This window comes from Mustela nigripes, chromosome X, assembly GCF_022355385.1.
Source record: "Mustela nigripes isolate SB6536 chromosome X, MUSNIG.SB6536, whole genome shotgun sequence".
Taxonomy (NCBI): domain Eukaryota; kingdom Metazoa; phylum Chordata; class Mammalia; order Carnivora; family Mustelidae; genus Mustela; species Mustela nigripes.
The window spans coordinates 34,793,099-34,813,336 of record NC_081575.1 but is presented as its reverse complement, the minus strand read 5'-3'; the positions used below and the strand labels follow the sequence as shown (position 1 = coordinate 34,813,336).

General features: G+C 34.9%; 1 pseudogene; it reads right to left on the bottom strand.

The window, feature by feature from the left end:
* LOC132007028 (glyceraldehyde-3-phosphate dehydrogenase-like) overlaps positions 1–398 on the bottom strand; it is a 983-nt pseudogene extending 585 nt beyond the window's left edge.
* Between the last annotated feature and the right edge of the window lie 19,840 nt (positions 399–20,238).

Below are 20,238 nucleotides of genomic sequence, written 5' to 3'. Positions count from 1 at the left end.
TTCTCATGGCTCATACCCATCACAACCACAGGACATCAGCAGAAGGAACAGAGATGATGAGCCTTTGGCTCCACTCTTCAAGTAAACCCCCCAGCCTTCTCCAAGGTAGTGAAGACAACAGCGGATTCTGCAACATATTCAGAACCAGCATTACCCCCATTTGATGTTGGCAGGATCTTGCTCCTAGAAAATAGATATGGGTTTTTCACTGATGGCAAGTCTCCCATTCTCAGCCTTGACTTTGCCACTGAACTTGCCATGCTAGAATCATACAATAATATGTAGACCATATACTTGAGGTCATTGGCAATGACAGTATCCACTCTGTCAGAGTTAAAAGCAGTCCTTGTGACCAGGTGCCCCATATGGCCAAATCCATTTACTCTGACTTTCACCATTGAGTCTCAGACATGCAGCTGGCATTGCACAAGAAGATACAGCTGTCTGTTGAACAGGGAGGAACATAGAGCCTGAACTACTTATTTAGCTATGGAAGATAAGGTCCTAAAACCATGATTTAGAAAAAGACAGTAAGAAATAATTAACTTCTCTGCTTAAAAAATGAATAGATTTCTTAGTCATGAGGAGAAAGAAGAGAGAGATAATTGAAATTATGGATCTGAACTATGAATAAATAGGCGTTCTCATGGCTCATACCCATCACAACCACAGGACATCAGCAGAAGGAACAGAGATGATGAGCCTTTGGCTCCACTCTTCAAGTAAACCCCCCAGCCTTCTCCAAGGTAGTGAAGACAACAGCGGATTCTGCAACATATTCAGAACCAGCATTACCCCCATTTGATGTTGGCAGGATCTTGCTCCTAGAAAATAGATATGGGTTTTTCACTGATGGCAAGTCTCCCATTCTCAGCCTTGACTTTGCCACTGAACTTGCCATGCTAGAATCATACAATAATATGTAGACCATATACTTGAGGTCATTGGCAATGACAGTATCCACTCTGTCAGAGTTAAAAGCAGTCCTTGTGACCAGGTGCCCCATATGGCCAAATCCATTTACTCTGACTTTCACCATTGAGTCTCAGACATGCAGCTGGCATTGCACAAGAAGATACAGCTGTCTGTTGAACAGGGAGGAACATAGAGCCTGAACTACTTATTTAGCTATGGAAGATAAGGTCCTAAAACCATGATTTAGAAAAAGACAGTAAGAAATAATTAACTTCTCTGCTTAAAAAATGAATAGATTTCTTAGTCATGAGGAGAAAGAAGAGAGAGATAATTGAAATTATGGATCTGAACTATGAATAAATAAGTGGCTAGAAATGTTCAGTATCAGGATGGCCAAAAGGCTTAAGAACACAAATAATTAATTTTAATTTCTTGGTATTCTTGAAATGTAAAATTATTCTACCTGCTCAAAACTTTAGTAAACTATACAAACAAATGTCTTCTGTAAATAGACCTTATAAATGTTTTAGTACAAAGAAGAAGAGAATGTTGGTATGATATTAGAGAATAAGACTCAAGCATCAGTGAAAGCTGGGACCTAGAGCCAAAAGTGAAATAGTCCGTAGAAGAGCAGGAATCTTGGGGAGAACACTGGGCTCCAAAAGTTGAGTAACACATGCTTAAATTAATATGTCTAAATGTCAAAAGTCAGAGTTACCTCTGTTAATATTTGGCTTACTTGGATAATTAATCTGTATAGGGGCATATATTAAGTGCTCAGTAAATATCAACTGTTACTATAAAAATTATAAGTAAATGTTGTATTGTGTTCTAGGAATTATTTAACTCAAATGAGAAAAAAGATGAGTAGAGTTTCAAATATTATCATCTCTTTACCCCATAGTTGAAATTAGCTGTCCCCTCCCTGATAATTCCAAAGGAAAATTCTCATGCATGGCTGCCTCCTTCAGAACACATTAAGGGGAGGCCTGGGTGGCTCATTTGGTTAAGCGTTTGCCTTCTGCTCAGGTCATGATCCCAGGGTCCTGGGATGGAGTCCGCATCGGGCTCTTTGCTCAGCAGAGAGCCTGCTTCTCCCTCTGCCTTCTGCTCCCCCTGCTGTGCACTTTCTCTCTTCATCTTACAAATAAATAAAAACCTTAAAAAAACCCACACACATTAAGTTTCTTGAAGGTAGAGGACATTCAGTATTATCTGCTAGATTTCTATTGTTCACTGCAAAATCTGGCCTGCAATAGATAGTCAAATGAAACACAGTGGCCAAATGCTTAGAAAGCAATTCAACATGAAAAGGTAGAGAAAACAGAAATGCAGTGATATGAACATATATTTATATTATTTAATCTTCTGCCCTCTATGGCAACATTGGAACTAAGGTCCTTTCCTTGTACTCTGAACCACAGAGTCCATAGTTATCCCTTAGAGCCCACCTTGGAAGCTGAGGGAAGTATAATCCTGTGACTTTTATTATGGATAATAAAATGACAGTTGCCTATAGAGTACACAGAAAAGATAATTACTTTTATTCTTTTTATTTTAGGGTAACCATTTTATTTATGCCTTTGAACTATCATTATCTTAGATAAGTAAAAATGTGATATATTAATTTTGTCCCCTTTATATTTCATTTATGTTGCTTAAAGCCTTGTTTTAGTGGTTGCTTCAGTATTCCATTGAATTTTGTCAATAGTGACCTGCCATTTTAGCTTGACTGTCAGCGAAAGTTAAAATAAACACATATATTGACAATGTGCAGGAAGCGATTTATGACTACTTCAAATCTTGCTTTTCAAGAAGCAAGATTTAGGACTTAGTTTGGAGTAATTAAAATAAATTATCAAGATAATAAAAAGTCTTCCAACAAAGAGAAGCTCAGGACCAGATGGCTTTACTAGTGAATTCTTCCAAAAGTTTAAAAAAAGGATTAATACCAGTCCTTTTCAAACTTTTCCAAAAAACTTAAAAGGATGGAACATTTCTAAAATTATTTTATGAGACCAGAATTACCTTGATACCAAAGCCAGAAAAAGACACTATGACAAAAGAAAAAAAAAAAGTCCAGGCCAATAATCCTGATGAATATTAATGCAAAAGTTTTCAACAAAATACTAGCAAGCCAAATTCAATAGCATATTAAAATAATCATTCACCATGACCAAGTGTGATTTACCCCTGTGATGCAAGAAAGTTAAAAATATACAAATTAATCAATGTGTTATAGCATATAAAAAAACAAACAATAAAAATCACATGACCATCTCAACAGAAAAAAATAATTTGAAAAAATTTAATAGCTTTTCATGATGAAAACATTTAAACTACTTACAAAAGGAAATTGCCTCAACAAAATAATGATATATGAAAAGCCTATAGCTAATTTATATTCAGTAGTGAAAGACAAAAATCTTTTCCTATAAAATCAAAAACAAGTCAAGAATGCCCAGTTTTATTTATTTATGTTAGAGAGAGAAAAAGAAAGAGCACACAAGCAAGGAGAGTAGCATGCAGAGCAGGCAGAGGGAGAAGCAGGCTTCCCACTCACTGAGCAAGGAGCCCAATGCGGAACTTGATCCCAGGACTCCAAGATCATGACCTGAGCCAAAGGCAGACTCTTAACCAGCTGAGTCACCCAGACATCCAACTATCTTTAATTAATATAGTACTAGAGGTCTTAGCCATAGCAATTAGGTTAAAAAAATAAATAAATAAATAAATAAAAGACATCCAAATTAGAAAGCAAGAAGTATAATCATCTCTTTCCAAGATGACATGATCTTAAATGTAGAGATCCCTAAAAATTTATGAAAAAAATTGTTAGAATGAATAAGCCAATAAATTTCCAGATTAGAAATCACTCAAAAATAAGTTACATTTTTATAAACTACAACAATCTGAAAAAAATTAAGAAAAAAATCCCATTTACAATAGTTACAAAAAAAATACAATACTTATACAATACTTAGGAATAAAGTAAACCAAAGAGGAGAAAAACTTGTCAACTGGAAACTAAAAAAGAGAGTTTTTAATTAAGAAAATTGCTGAAAGAAATTAATGACTATACAGATAATGGAAAGATATCATATGTTCATGGATTAGGAGATTTAATACTATTAAAATGACCAAACTACCCAATGGAATCTGCAGAGTACTGCAATCCCTATCAAAATTCAAATGACATTCTTTTTAAGAAATAGAAGAAAAAATCCTAAAATTCATATAGAATCTCAGAGGACTCTGAATATACCAAACAATTTGAGAACGAAGAACAAAGCTGGAGGCCTCATACCTCCTGGTTTAAAAACATAAACTATAGTATGGGGCACCTGGATGGTTCAGTCAGCTAAGAGTCTGCCTTCAGCTCTGGTCATGACGCCAGGGTTCTGGGATCAAGCCCTGCATCAGGCTCCCTGCTCAGTGGAAAGTTTGCTTCTCCCTGTTTCCCTGCTCATTCTCTCTCTCTCTCTCAATCACCCTCTCAAATAAGTAAATAAAAACTTAGAAGAAGAAAAAAATAAAGCTACAGTAGTAAAAATAGTATGATATTGGATAAAGACAGACTGGCTCTCTCTTAAATAAATAAAAAATAATAAAATAAATAAAATAAAATAAAAATAAGACCTTAAAAAAAGAAAAAAAATGTTCTCAACATCATTAATCATCAGGGAAATGCAGAACAAAATCACTGGAACAGAAGAGAGAAGCCAGAAATAAACTCTCACATATATGGTTAACTGAACTTCAACAAGGTGGCCAGGACTTCACAATGGGGAAAGGGTAGTCTCTTCAACAAATAGTATTGGGAAAACTGGATATCTACATGACAAAGAATGAAATTGGACCCTCTTATATACTATACACAAAAGTTAGTTCAAAAGTGAATTAAAAACCTAAAGATAAGATCTAAAATCATAAAATTTCAAGAAGAAAATGGGGAGTTTCATCACATTGGAATGGACAATGATTTTTTTGGATATGACACTAAAAGCACAAGTAACAACAGCAAAACTAAACAAATGAGACCTCGTCAAACTTTAAAACTTCTGCACACCAAAGGAAATAAAGTAAAAGGGTAACCTATGAGATGGGAGAGAATATTTGCAAATTATATACCAGATAAAGGGTTAATATTCAGAATCTATAGAGAGTTTTTAAAAGTCAATGAAAAAGATCAAATAACCTGGTTAAAACTGGGCAAATAGTTAAATCAACATTTTTGCACTTAAGAGCTACAGGTGGCCAATAGGTATATGAAAATGTGCTTGGGGCACTTAGGATGGCTCAGTAAGTTACTCATCTAACTCTTGATTTTGGCTTAGGTCATGGTCTCAGGGTTGTGAGGTCTAGCCCTGCATTGAGCACAATGCTCAGTCTGCTTGTACCTCTCCTTCTACTCCTCCTCCCCACTTTATCTCTCTTAAATAAATAAAAAATAAAATTAAATCTTAAAAGAAAGAAAAAAATGTTCTCAACATCACTAATCATCAGGGAAATGCAGAGCAAAACCACAATGGTAAATCAGCTGACACCCATTAGGATGACCACTATTAAAAAATCCTAAGATTTTTTTAAACACATGTTAGTGAGGATGTATAGAAATTTGAACCCTTGCACACTGATGATGGGAATGCAGAATGGTCCAGCAGCTTTGAAAATAGTATAGAGGATCTTCAAAAAATTTAAAAATAGAACTGTTGTTGACCTAGCAATTCCTCTTCTGGAATTGCTGAAAATAAGAACTGAAAATAAGATCTTGAAGAGTGATCTGCAGCAGTATTCACAATAGCCAAGATGTGGAATTTGGAACCTAAAGGTCCATTAATGTATGAATGGAAAAAGATAATGTGGCATATATATGCATATATATATATATATATATGCATATATATGGAATATTATGGAATATATGGATTATTAGTCAGCTTTTTTAAAAAGGAAATTCTGGGTGCCCAGGTGGCTCAGACCTTCAGCTCAGGTCATGGTCCCCAGGTCCTGGGATCAAGTCCTGCATCGAGCTTCCTTCTCAGTGGGGAGTTCGGTGGGGAACCTGCTTCTCCCTCTGCCTCTCTTTCTCTCCCTGTCTTTCATGAATGAATAAATTAAAAAAAAAAATTTAAAAACAAAATTATGTCATATGCTACAACATAGATTAACCTTAAGAACATTGTGATAGGTGAAATAAGCCAATCACAAAAAGACAAATATTACATGATCATACTAACATGAGTTGCTTATAGCCATCAAACTCACAGAAGCAAAATGTAGAATGACGGTTTCCAGGGACTGTGAGGGAGGGGTAAACAAGGACTTGTTAATGGATATAGAGAGTTCAGTCATGCAAGATGAAAAAGATCTAGAAATCTGTTGTATAGCAATTTACATATGGTTAACAATACTGTAGTGTGTACTTAAGAAGAGTGCTTTAAGAGGATAAATTTATGTTTTTTTACCCCAATAAAGAAAATATGAAGCAAATGTTCAAATTGTGCTACATAATTAACTTTACTCTTTTTTTTTTAAATATTTTATTTATTTATTTGAGAGAGAGACAGTGAGAGAGAGCATGAGCGAGGAGAAGGTCAGAGAGAGAAGCAGACTCCCCATGGAGCTGGGAGCCTGATGCGGGACTCGATCCCAGGAATCCAGGATCATGACCTGAGCCGAAGGCAGTCGTCCAACCAACTGAGCCACCCAGGCGTCCCGAGGAAGCAGCTCCCTGCTAAGCAGAGAGCCTGATGCGGGGCTTGATCCCGGGACTCTGGGATCATGACCCGAGCCGAAGGCAGAGGCATTAACCCACTGAGCCACCCAGGCGCCCCAACTTTACTCTTTACCAGAAGTCTTTCTGCGATTAAACTGGAAAGCCTTCCATTTTGGGATGATAGCCGTCACATGACCTGCTGCCCTCCTCAGGGGTTGCCTAGTCAGTGCCCTGTGCCTGGACCGTTCCTTTATATGGAGGTCTACTGCCAAGATATCTCTTGGTTTAGGATACTGTTCTAGATGCACAGTGAACTTCCTTGTATTACTTAAGCATGTATTACATAATGCACTTAGCCTACTTGAAAGAGAACATGGTATTTTTGCTGCCGCAGGAGAGGAATGTGTGCAGTCCCTTGCCCTGCCTTGGTACAGGGAGGGACCCACTGGCCATGGGGGACCAGAGCACAGTTGAGATCCTGATCTTAGTGCATCTCTTTTTGTGAGTAAAGCATTGTTCCAACCAGTGCCTTGTGGGCCAAGATCTGTAGGCTCCTACTTCTGGTGGTTGGCATTGTTATTCTTTGCTTCCTCCACATAGTGAGAATCCTCGCCTATGACTGATAGGTGAATCTTCCCATTCAATGATATCAATGGCTAAAAGGAATGTATTGAGATGTGATGATGAAATTTAAAAAAGTGAAGTGTGTCTATATATTTGAAATAATCACTTTTGAATCTATGCTGAAACTTAATCAAGTTAATAGGTCATAGTTCCTCAAATGTGGGTTTGTTAGAATGTGTTGTTCAAAATACTGTTGAATTTAAAGGGAAATTGGTGCCAAAACCAAACTATCCTCTGTGTTTTCTTCTGCTCTATGAGCTGGTAATAATTTTTAAAGGAACATAATGCTTTGTGAAAACATGCATTTAAAGTAGTGAGTACCTACAGTCTATTTGATTTACATTCTTTTCTCTATTAGGAAGAACATAGATATTGTGAAATGTGGACTTTAATGTTTCTGCAACAACAAAATCTCTTGCCTATATATCACAGAGCTATGAAATTCAGCAATGGAATGGGTACAGGATTATAATCAGACAGATTCTTCTGTACTTTTCCTCAGGAAGTCTTTAATTTCAAGACTGATTCAGTTTATTATAAAAATCAGTTTCTAGTTACTTACTAGGGCTTTTAAAGTGTATGTATTGTCTCATTTGACTAAAATTAAGTGTTTACCTATTCTATTACTCAGCTACTCTATTTCTAGATGCATACATATCCAAGACAAACGAGGGCATATGTTCACCAAAAGAAAAGTACCCAAATCTTCGTTACAGTTTTACTCATTTTAGATCCAAACTGAAAATAATCCAATTGTCCATCAGAAGTATAATGTATAAATGTGCTACAAACAATAGAATGTTATATAGCAATGAAAATTAATTAAAAATAAATTAATGCTGCTTCATTAAAATACATAAATTGATATCACAAATGTAATGTTAAGTGAAAGGAGCTACTCACAAAAGAATATATAGTATATGATAACATTTGTATAAAATTCAAAAACTGGAAAAATTAATCCATTGTAACTGAAGTGTAGACAGTGGCTTCTTCTGGAGAGGGTGTCTATAATGGGAAAGGGAGTGTCTATAATCAGAAGGGACATGAATGAACCTGATAGTGTATGAATAATGTTCTATACCTGCATTGGTATATGTATCCTAGAACTGTATACATATTACTGTGCATACTCACTTTCCCGTATATAAATGCTTTACTCACTTCCTCATGTATAAATCCAAATTAAAAAAGTAAATACCCAAAGGATACAAAAATATCGTTTCCCAGGAGCACATGCACCCCTATTCTTATAGCAACATTTTCAACAATACCCAAATTATGAAGAGTCAAAATATCCATTGATTGATGAATGGATAAAGAAAATGTGGGGTGTGTGTGTGTGTTTCTGTGTGTGTGTGTATATATATATACATATACATATATATGTATATATACATATACATACATATATATGTATATGTATATATATATACAATGGAATATCACTCAGCTATAAAAAAGAATGAAATATTTCCATTTGCAATAGCTAGAATATATTATATACTAAGTGAAGTCACTTAGAGAAAGACAAATACCATATGATCTCACTCATGTGGAATTTTAAAAACAAACAGTTGAACATAAGGGAAGAGGAAAAAAAAAGAGAGGGAATCAAACCCTAAGGGACTCTTAACTATAAACAATAAGCTAAGGGTTGATAGAGGGAGGTGGACGGAGGGTGGGCTAAATGGTGGGTATTAAGGAGGGCACTTGTGATAAGCACTGGGTGTTATATGTAAGTGATGAATCACTCAAGTCTACACCTGAAACCAGTTTTACCATATATATTAACTAACTAAAATTTAAATTAAAAAAATGAAGCACTAAGAAAAAAGGCAAATGTTGAAAGGGCAGTAAATTTGCTAAGACAAAAAACCTAACTAAATTTGAAGCTACAAATAGTGCCTGTTATTTAATTCCATCCATATGCTCAAGAAATTCTTTTTTTTTTTAAAGATTTTATTTATTTGACAGAGAGAGAAAAGGAGAGTGCAATCAGGGGAAGTGGCAGGCAGAGGGAGAAGCAGGCTTCCCGCTGAACCCGGAGCCCAATGTGGGACTTGATCCCAGGACACTGAGATCATGACCTGAGCCAAAGGCAGATGTTTAACCAACTGAGCCACCCAGGTGCCCAAGAAGTTCTTAAATTCATTCAGACACTTAAACAGCTTTGACTCTGTAACTGCCTCTTTCATGGATATTATTGTTGCTATTTTGACACAAGATGAACATTTTCCACCACTGTTTGTTCTCCCATACAACTCTTTGTTTCATAGAAATAATACTGAATTCAAGTCCCAAAGACTGAGTTTGAATACTGGTTCCTCCACATGCAAGTCAGTTTATTTTAATATCATGTTAAAATTAAAATTTATATAAATTTTTTCTCATTGTGTAGAAGAGGAAAAATCCCCCTAATTATAGTGCCTTAAGATGAGTAGCATAAGCATATTGGTATATTTTCTTCCAGTCTCCTTTTCTTTGTGCATTATATCTTACTAAGCTATTATAATATGCTTTCAATGCTGCTTTTACCACCTACATTTCTAGCATTGTCACTTTGACATGTCACTTAATAGTCATCTCTATTATTGTTTCTGTATCAAACAGCTTTAAAGTTACCATTTTAGTCATCACGTAACCCTGTCTCTATTTTCTTTTCTCTTTTCTTTTCTTTTTGCAGAGTCCTTATTATATTCTGGTATATTCTTGCTTATTTATTTGTGTATTTAATTTTAATTCCTGACTCTATCCACATGAATGTAATTTTCATCAGAGCAAAAGTATTATATGTCTTATTCAGAATTTAAATATTGAGCATATCTATGTTGACTTTAATTTTTGCTAAAAAAATAATCCTTTGGAAATATACTTATTCCTTTGACACTATTGTAAGAAACATTGTGGTCAACATGTTCAAACTTTCTCTATATTTTGAAATAGTTCACCAAAGCAGATAGGTATATCAAAGAGTGTGATTTTTTAATTACCAAGTCTTTCAACTTTTGAATATTTCAGCATCTTCTTTTATAAAATGAGTATAAAAATTTATACCAATATCATCATCTGGACTTATGAGATGCTCAAATGAGTCAATAGATGGGAAATACCTTGCAATTCTAATGTAATATATTCATTAAAGTACTATTACTATATCTTAAAAGTGTTTGTGGGTATATATTCCTTTTTCTATATGATATTAATTAGGTAAAATTGAAATATGATACTGTAATATGGAAGGATCACCCAGGACACCATGCTGTAAAAAATCTTAATACTACTACCTAATTAAGAGTTGTGGGTGGAGTAAGGGTCCGTGTTCCAAAGTAGCTTATAGTCTTTTTAAAGAGTATGAATATATGCTATTCATAGCAAAAGGCTAACTGGTAGTAAGATAGCTGTATGTAACTGGTGCTGGTATGTTCATTGTTTTAGTGTTCATAGGAGAGGGTAAAATGATGTTGTATTGTTGGGCGCATAGGAATGGGTGGGTAGGAATGGCATGAAATAAGGTTAGGGAAATGTGATTATTTAAATGTGTGGTCTTTGCATGATCTGAGATATTATTCTGTACTCTGAAGTACTGAGAATTTGAAGGTAGGAACTATAGATACATATGAGAAATGAAGAGGAAGGATCGACAGGTCTGGATAATTGAATCATTATGTAAGGGATGAAGAAAACGGATGAGTTTCCCATCCTTGACTGAGAGAATTAGCATGTACAGGGGAAAATGAGGAGGACATTCATAGAAATGTTCAGTAAGCAATTTACATCAGAGAACTTGAACTCTGATGATAGGATAGGTCAAGCCTACAGATCTAGAGAAGGTAATTGAAGGTATAAAATAGAATTCACAAGGATAATTAGTTTAGAATAGTAATTCCTTGGTCAAGAACTATGTCTTCAGTAATGCGTGCATTTGGAGAAAGTTTGGAGAAAGCTAAAAACCACAGAGATTTAAAAAAAAAAAAAACACAGCAATTCAAGTAGATGATAAAAGAGAATAATGAACTATCTCCCAAACTGAAAGAGTGAAAGTGCATTCCAAGGTTGTCTTGAGGAGCCAGTTAACAGTATCAAATGCAGAAAATTTGAGTTAAAAGTAACAAAAAAATAAAAAATAAATAAAGTACAAAAATTGACTAGATTTTATACTTACGACATTCAAAGCAGCTTTTTGAAATTGTGGGGGTTAGGAATAAGTGCTTTTTATGGAATCATGGAGTGGAAGAATTGTGGTTTAATGAGGATGAATAATATAGTCAATAATTATAAGAAATATTTTAATATTCTAATCAAATATTTACACACACAAACTAAATGTGAATTCTAAAACTCTGGTAAGTGGTATGAGGAGGAATAGATGGTTTCGTGAGAGTGTTAGGTAAACTAGGCTCAGTATGATATACTAAAGGAAGGTGATAAAAGACTTCAGGGGAATGTAAAGCATCGAACTGGAAGCTAGAGGAGACAGCAATGTCAATTTAATTTTCAAATAAACATTGGGGAAGCTTATGCATGTTCAAGGGAGAAGAAAAGAAGCTATTGTAATATTTGCGTAAATGTGTGTGTGTGTGTGTGTGTGTGTGTGTGTGTGTGTTGGGAGGGGGTCAATTTGACTACTTTTAGAAACAGCCTCAAAGAATATCTGTACTCTGATAGGATCTTCATAATTTCAGGGTCAGAAACTCAATTTCATCAGTTTATCAGAGAAAACTTAATTCTTAGAGATTGCTAACTGAACTTAAAAAAAAAAAAGATTTGTATTTATCTGAAAAAAGAGAAGGAGAGAGTGAGCACAAGTTGGGCAGAGGCAGAAGGAGAAGGAAAAGCAGACTCCCCTCTGAGTAGGGAGCCCAATGTGGGTTCGATCCCAGGAGTCTGAGATTATGACTTGAGCAAAGCCAGACACTTAACTGACTGAGTCACCCAGATGTCCTGATAACTTAACTTCTTGAAAAATGATTTTTTAAAAAAACAGAGACTATCAATATATTTGCTAATACTAAGCAGTAAGAATACCAAGTGGAATAGAATATTCCCGTTGGCTAACTTGTGTGATGAAACTAAGTTAGCGGGGAAATTAAGTCAATATTAGAAAGTTTCTTTATGAGTGATCAATTCAGTGATTTAAAGAAAGTGTGTCCAAGTTTGAATTACCAACTGTGGAAATAAACTTCTGGAGGATGTGGAAAGAATAAGAGAGAAAACACTCAGGCAGAGGAATTAAGAGCACTAGCAATAGATTAATTGTACTACAACTTAATTAACTGAGATTTGCCTTTATTTCCAGTGTGAGTTAAAGTGAATATGAAATTGAGAAAATAGGTTCAGTGAGAAATATTTATCCCTGGCAATAATTGACTATCACTTTAGTAAATATCAGTATTTGTGTCAACTTAAATTCCTATAGTGCTATTCAATTTGAAGTATTCACACATAAGTACACATTTTAAACTGATATGCATATATACCCACATACATTTATTCCCAGAGAACAATCATAAAAGTCCCGAATCTTTTATCTGAATATGTTTAGATCACTGTTCTCCATGCCTTTTAGAAACTATTCAGGGCCATCTGGATAGCTCAGTCAGTTAAGCATCTGTCTTCATCTCAGGTCATAATCTCATGATTGTGGGATAGAGGGCTGTATCAGGGTCTGCCCTCAGTAGGGAGTCTACTTGAGGATTCTCGCTCTGTCCCTGTCCCTCTCCCGCTGCTTACTCTCTCTCTCTCAAATAAATAAAATGAAGTCTTAAAAAAAAAAAAGAAAACTACTCAGCAGCATCAGGGCCTAGATGGAATTTAACCAAGTATGCTTAAAATTATAGAAATTCTTACACTTATTTTTCTACTTTGAAGGGATATCTCATCATTTCCCCTGGTTTTGACTCTTTATCTTTACTTAAAAGTATACCAGAAATCAAGTTCCACATACTGATGATTTTCTCCCTTCTGGCAGATTTTCCAAACATGTGCCCAACAGGTATCTATCACATTCACACAGATGTTGAGTTTCCTAAACATACCATATGAAAAGCAAGTTACACTTGAAGAGTCTATTCTCCCAGCTAAATTTACTCCATCTCATATTTCTAGTCAATCAAAATTTATCTGGGTTTCTTTGGATTTTGAGACCATATTTAGCTCTCTTTTATTCCAGCAAAGATAAGGAAACATGTCTTTTCTCTACATTAGCAAACACAATGCTGAACATTTAAAAAATTGAAAAAAAATCTGTATAAAAACAAATTGATTATGTTACAGAATATGTGTCTTCATACCTTAGATTGCATGTAGACTTTAGTTCCTTTCTCATCCTGTAACCTGGTCTAGGCTGGGTGCAAATATAAATAATATAAGGGAAATAGGGGCAAGCTCAACTAGGTAGGCTGATGGGAGCCATAGATCCTTGCACAATCTCCTTATACTCATATGCTAATGAGTGAATAGGAGAAGGATAGACACTGCTTTAGCTCTGAACAGGACTACAAATGAACAGGTCAAGCTTACACTTTAATCTCTCATTATCAAGTTTTCAAGAGCATCTTTGGATCTGGGTCAGAAAAATTACCTCCCCTAAATTTCATACTTCTCTGACCTAATTTTTGGTGTATTTGCCTTTTCCCTTTTTTAAAGTTCTAGCATCATGAAAATTTTATCTCATCCATGGCTCATCATTTTGATAAATAAAAATTAACATCTCCCTGCCCTCAGCTTAAACGTGAATTTGTTCATAAGGATCTTCAGGTAAAACTCTTATTTAGGGCACTGACTGAGTTACTGGATCCACACATAAATCATATGAATGTAGAGCTGGAAGTGCCTGGGGATTAATATCTCCCTTGGGTTGCCCCTAAGGTTTATGACTGAATGGAGGCAGAGTATGAAAACCTAGCTATCTTGATTGAAACTGGGACAGACTCTGAGGTATAATTCATGTTCTAGAACTTTCCATAGGATCAAACTGAATCTGGGAGTTGACCTAAAATGTCAATCCTGTTTGACTTCGTCATTTTTACTGTTTACCCCTTCTCTTTATTTTTCTTTTGTGAACATCTTTTTAATAAATGAATCCTTTATTTAGGCTCCATTCCAGAAACTAAAACATAAGATAGACCCTTTTATCACAGTCACCTGTGATGCCTGTCATAATTGTTGGTTCCTGGTCTAACCCCAAAGATTAAAATCCATTTTTAACACAAATTCTGGCTAGTGTATATGTACAGAACTTAAAAACCAGTGGTCTCAATTGTAATTATTAAGCGGTTATGGGTGATTCACAATCCGAGTTTCTAATCCATCCTACTGACTTAGCTAAATAATCAATACCATCTTCCCTTGATACCTGCCTTCGTATCACTTCCCCAATATCTAGAATGACAAACATAGATATTTTTCTACATATTTTATTTTACAAAATAAATTCCATACTTTAAATAGTTTATACACAGTAAAGACTTTAAAATGAAATGTAATATTCACTCTTGGATTTCTGAACTTATATAGTTATGAAAAATAACTATAAAAGGTGAATAAATCTAATCTTGATTTGAATGTGCTTTCAGTATAAGGTCTAAACTCCTGAGCTTGCTTAATTTTCAGATCTTCTATACTCTTACATTAGTCTAACTATACTATATTTGTATGTCAATCTACTTGTCTTCATGATACTTGGTGTTTTCTGAGAGAACTGCTGGAGACAATGACCTGAATTGTATTCTTATAAAATCTCAACTACTCTTTGCATAAAGAAATATTGCTACCCACAAAGTTCTCCAAGAATGTCTTGGAATGTGGGAAGGACTATGTCTCAATTTTGAAAGGATAAGATAACTCATGAGGACATGAGTTGTGTGCATCTTTTTATATGCTGGATTTGATTTAGGTGAAGGCAGAGGTGAATTTTAATCCTCCTATAAGTATGAACCTGTAGATAATTTTATAAGGTGAGTCACAAGTTTAGTGGTAGAGATTAATTTACTAGCTCTATAAAAAGTCCTTTTTAAATTTTTTATAATTAACATATAATGTATTATTTGTTTCAGGGGTATAGGTCTGTGAATCATCAGTCTTACACAATTCACAGCACTCACCATAGCACATACCCTCCCCAGTGTCCATAACCCAGCCACACTATCCCTCCCCGCCCACACCTCTCGCCAACGCCAGTTTTGTTTCCTGAGATCAAGAGTCTCTTCTGGTTCGTTAAAAAGTCCTTTTAAAAAAAAATCATTTAATCTTTATTTTATGAGGGAGCAAATCTTCTCCATTCCAAGAAGCTTGAAATTACATTTATAATTAACACTTCTTATTGTACCAAACCTATTCTAGAATCCTTGTTTTCTGGAAATATTGTGGAGAATTAATATGATCTCTTTCTTAAATCTTCCGTAGAATTCACCAGGGAAACCATCTGGGGGAACTGCTTTCTTTTTTAGAGGTTATGAATTACTGAGTCAATTTCATTAGTATGTATGTCTATTTAGATTACTTCTCCTTGTGTGAATTTTGGTAAGGTGTGTCTTTCAAGGAATTAAAAAAATGTATCTAAATTACCAAATTTTTGGACTTGGAAAGGTTCATACTATCCCTTTGTTATCCTTTTAATGTCTGTGGTATCAGTGGTGATAACCCCTCTTTTGGTTCTAATATTAGCAATTTAGTTCTAATAAATACCTTCTTTATTTTTTGCTCGGGTAGACTGCATAGAGATTTATGATTTTTAAATTGTTTTTAAAGAAAGAAACAGCTTAATAAAAAATTTAAATATATATATATATAAAGAAAGAACCAGCTTCGGCTTTGTTAATTTTTTTCTTTATTGACTTCCTATTTTCACTTTCACTTAGTTTTGCTCTAATTTTTATTGTTTCCTCTTGTTGTTTTGGGCTTAAATTTTTCTTCTTTTCTAGTTTGAGATGGAAGCTCAGATCATTGATTTTAGATTCTTTTTCTCTTTTTTATTATGTACATTTAGTGCTATACATTTCCCCTTAGCTCTACTTTCTCTACATTCCATGAATTTTGATATGATAAGTTATATTTTCATTTTTATTCAGTTCAAAATATTATTTATTTTATCATGAGACATTTTCCTTTGACCCTTGTCTTATTTATATGTGTTGCTTAATCTTCAAATATTTGGGGATTATCCAACACTTTCTGTTGTAGATTTTTATCATAATTACTTACAGGGGACATATTGTATATGATTTCTATTTCTTTGTGTTTATTGAGGGATGTTTTATGGCCCAGAATGTGATATATCTTGGTAAATGTTCCAGCAAGCTTTAAAAATGTATTCTTCTGGTACTGGATGGAATATTTTATAAATGTCAATTAGAAGAAGTTGATTGATACACCTGTTCAGGAAAACTATGTCCTTACGGATTTTCTGCCTGTTTGTTCTGTCAATACAAAGGGTATTAAACATTCCAACAATAATAGTGGATTTGCCTCATGTTTTTGATGCCTGTTGTTAGGTGCATATATATTAATGATTATTATGTAGATAATTGATCCTATTTTTTTAATTATGCAGAATGGTTTCCTATCTTTATTTTTATTAAATTTCTTTTCAGTGTACCAGAATTCATTTTTTATGTACCATACCCAGTGTTCCATGCAATACGTGCCCTCCTTAATAACCACCACCAGGCTCACCCAACCTCCCACCCTCTGCCCCTTCAAAACCCTCAGATTGAGGGTAGTGTAGTACTATCAGTGTTTATTATGCTTAGTAGTCCCTGGACTTTCTGGGTCTATGGTTTGGTTTCTGTCATTAAGGTAATTTTGGGAAGCTTTATGCCTTTCTCCCTCAGATATCCCATATGTGTATATGTTTGATATTATTCTTTTGATACTTTTCTTTTGATGTTATCCTAAAGTTCTTACATATATTGCTCTATATTTTCCCATTATTTTTTCTCTGCATTTCAGTTTGGGAAGTTTCTATTGGCTAAATTTGAAGCTCACTGATTGTTTCCTTGCCTTGTCCAATTGTTGAGCCCCTCCAAGACATTCTTCATTTCTTTTTTTTTAAAGCTTTTATTTATTTATTTGACAGAGAGAGAGAGAGAGATCACAAGTAGGCAGAGAGGTAGGCAGAGAGAGGGGGAAGCAGGCTCCCCACTGAGCAGAGAGCCCGATGCGGGGCTTGATCCCAGGACCCTGAGACCATGACCTGAGCCGAAGGCAGACGCCCCAATGCACTGAGCCACCCAGACACCCCTCATTATTCACTTCTATACAATATTCTGATTTCTAGCATTTCTCTTTTTGCCATTTTTATTTTTAATTGTTTTTATTATTTTTATGTTTTTATTTAAATTCCAGTTAATTGGGACACCTGGGTGGCTCAGTCAGTTAAGTGTCCAAATACTGATTTTGGCTCAGGTCATTATCTCAAAATTGTGAGATTAAGCCCTTCATTGGGCTCCACATGAGGTATGGAGCCTGCTTAAGATTCTATCTCTCACACTCATTCTCCCCTGCAACCCTCTCTCTATAATAAAATAAAATAAAAATTAAAAAATTAAAACATAAATTTATGTTAGTTAACATGCAATGTAATATTAGTTTCAGTTGTGCAATATAGTGATTCAACACTTCTATACAATGCTCAGTGCTATCACAACAAGTGCATTCCTTAATCTCCATCACCTATTTAACCCGACCCGTGCCCACTTCCTCCCTAGTAACCTTCAGTTTGTTCACTGTAGTTAAGAGTCTGTTTCTTGGTTTGCCTCTCTTTCTCTTTTTGTACCCTTTCTCATTTTCTTAAATTCCACATAGGAATAAAATCGTATGGTATTTGTCTTTCTCTGATTTATTTCACTTAGCATAATAATCTCTAGCTCTACCCATGTCATTGCAAATGGCAGATTTTGTTCTTTGTTATGTCTGAGTAATATTCCTTGTATCCTTCTTCTTTATCCATTCAAGAGTAGATGGACTCATAGACTGTTTCCATAATTTAGCTAATGTAGATAATGCTGCTATAAACATTTGGATGCATATACACTTTGAATTAGTGTTTTGATATTTCTTGGTGTAAATAATGAGTAGTGCAATTACTACATCTTAGGATACTTCTTTTTTTTATTTTTTAAAGATTTTATTATTTTATTTGAAAAAGAAATCATGAGCAAGAGTGGGGTTTGGCCAGAGGGAGAGGGAGAAGCAGATTCCCTTCTGAGCAGGGAGCCCAATGCAGGGCTTGATCCCAGGAGCCTGAGATCATGACTTGAGCCGAAGGCAGGCACTTAACTGACTGAGCTATCCAGGTGCTTGTATTTTTAACTTTTTGAGGAACCTCCATACTATTTTCCAGAGTGCCTCTACCAGTTTGCATTCCTTTCAATAGTGTTCCTCTTTCTCCACATCCTTGCCAACACCTGTTGTTTCTTGTGTTTATCATTTTAACCATTGTGACCATTGTAGTTTTGATTTGCATTTCCCTGATGATAAGGGATGTTGAGCATCTTTTGATGTGTCTGTTGGCCATCTGCATGTCTTCTTTGAGATAATGTCTATTTGTGTCTTCTATCCATTTTGCAATGGGATTATTCCTTTTTGAGTTGTTGACTTTTATAAGCTCTTTATATACTTTGGATACTAACATTTTATGATATAAATCATTTGCAGATAATCTTCTCCCATTCTGTGGGTTGCCTTTTAGTTTTGTTGATTGTTTGCTTCACTGTGCACAAGATTTTTATTTTGATGAAGTCAAAATTTTGCTTTTTGTGCTTATTTTGCAAAATTTTTCTTATTTTGCTTTTCTTACTCTAGCCTCAGGAGACATATTTAGTAAGACATTGCTTCAGCTGATGTCAAAGAAGTTACTGCCTGTGTTCTCCTCTAGGCTTTTTATGGTTTCAAGTCACTGATTTAGGTCTTTAATCCATTTTGAATTTATTTTTGTGTCTGGTATAACAAAGTGGTCCAGTTTCATTCTTTTGCATGTTGCTCTCCTGTTTTCCCAACACCATTTGTTGAAAGGACTGTCTTTATCCTGATGGATATTCTTTCCTACTTTGCCACAGATTAATTGACCAGATTAATTGACCAATAGGTATGGATTCATTTCTGGACTTTGTATTCTTCTGTTCTGTTGATTTATGCATCTATTTTTGTATCAGTACATACTGTTTAGATTACTATAGCTTTGGAATATAACTCGAAGCTCAGAATTATGATGCCTCCAGTTACACTTTTCTTTTTCAATGATGCCTTGGCTATTCAGGGTCTTTTGTGGTTCCATACAAATTTTGGGATTGTTTGTTCTAGCTCTGTGAAAAATGCTGGTGGTATTTTGATAGAGATTATAATAAATATCTAAATTGTTTTGGGTAATATAGACCTTCTAAAAATATTTGGTCTTCCAGTCCATGAGCATGGAATGACTTCCCAATTCTTTGTGTCATCTTTAATTTCTTTCAGAAGTGTTTTATAAGTGTTCAGAATACAGTTCTTTTACCTGTTTGGTTAGGTTTATTCCTAGGTATTGTTTTGGTTTGGGTATTTATTTATTTATTTATTTATTTATTTAGAGGCTGAGAATGCAAACAAGGGGAAGGGCAGAAGAAAAAGGAGAGAGAATCCCAAGCAGAATCCCTGAAGATTGTAGAGCACAATATGGGACTTAATCTCACAACCCTGAGATCATATGCCAGGCCAAGATCAGGAGCTGGACACTTACTGACTGGGCCACTCAGGTACCCCATTAATTTCTCTTTCTGCTGCTTCATTATTGATATATAGAAATGCATCAGATTTCTGCACATTGATTTTGTATCCTGTGTCTTTACTGAATTCATGTATCTGTTCTGCAGTGTTTTGATGGAGTCTTTCTGCGTTTCTATATATAGTATCATGTCATCTGCAAATAGTGAAAGGTTGACTTCTTCTTTGCCAATCTGAATGCCTTTTCTTTATTTTTGTTGTTTGCTCAGTCTAGGACTTGT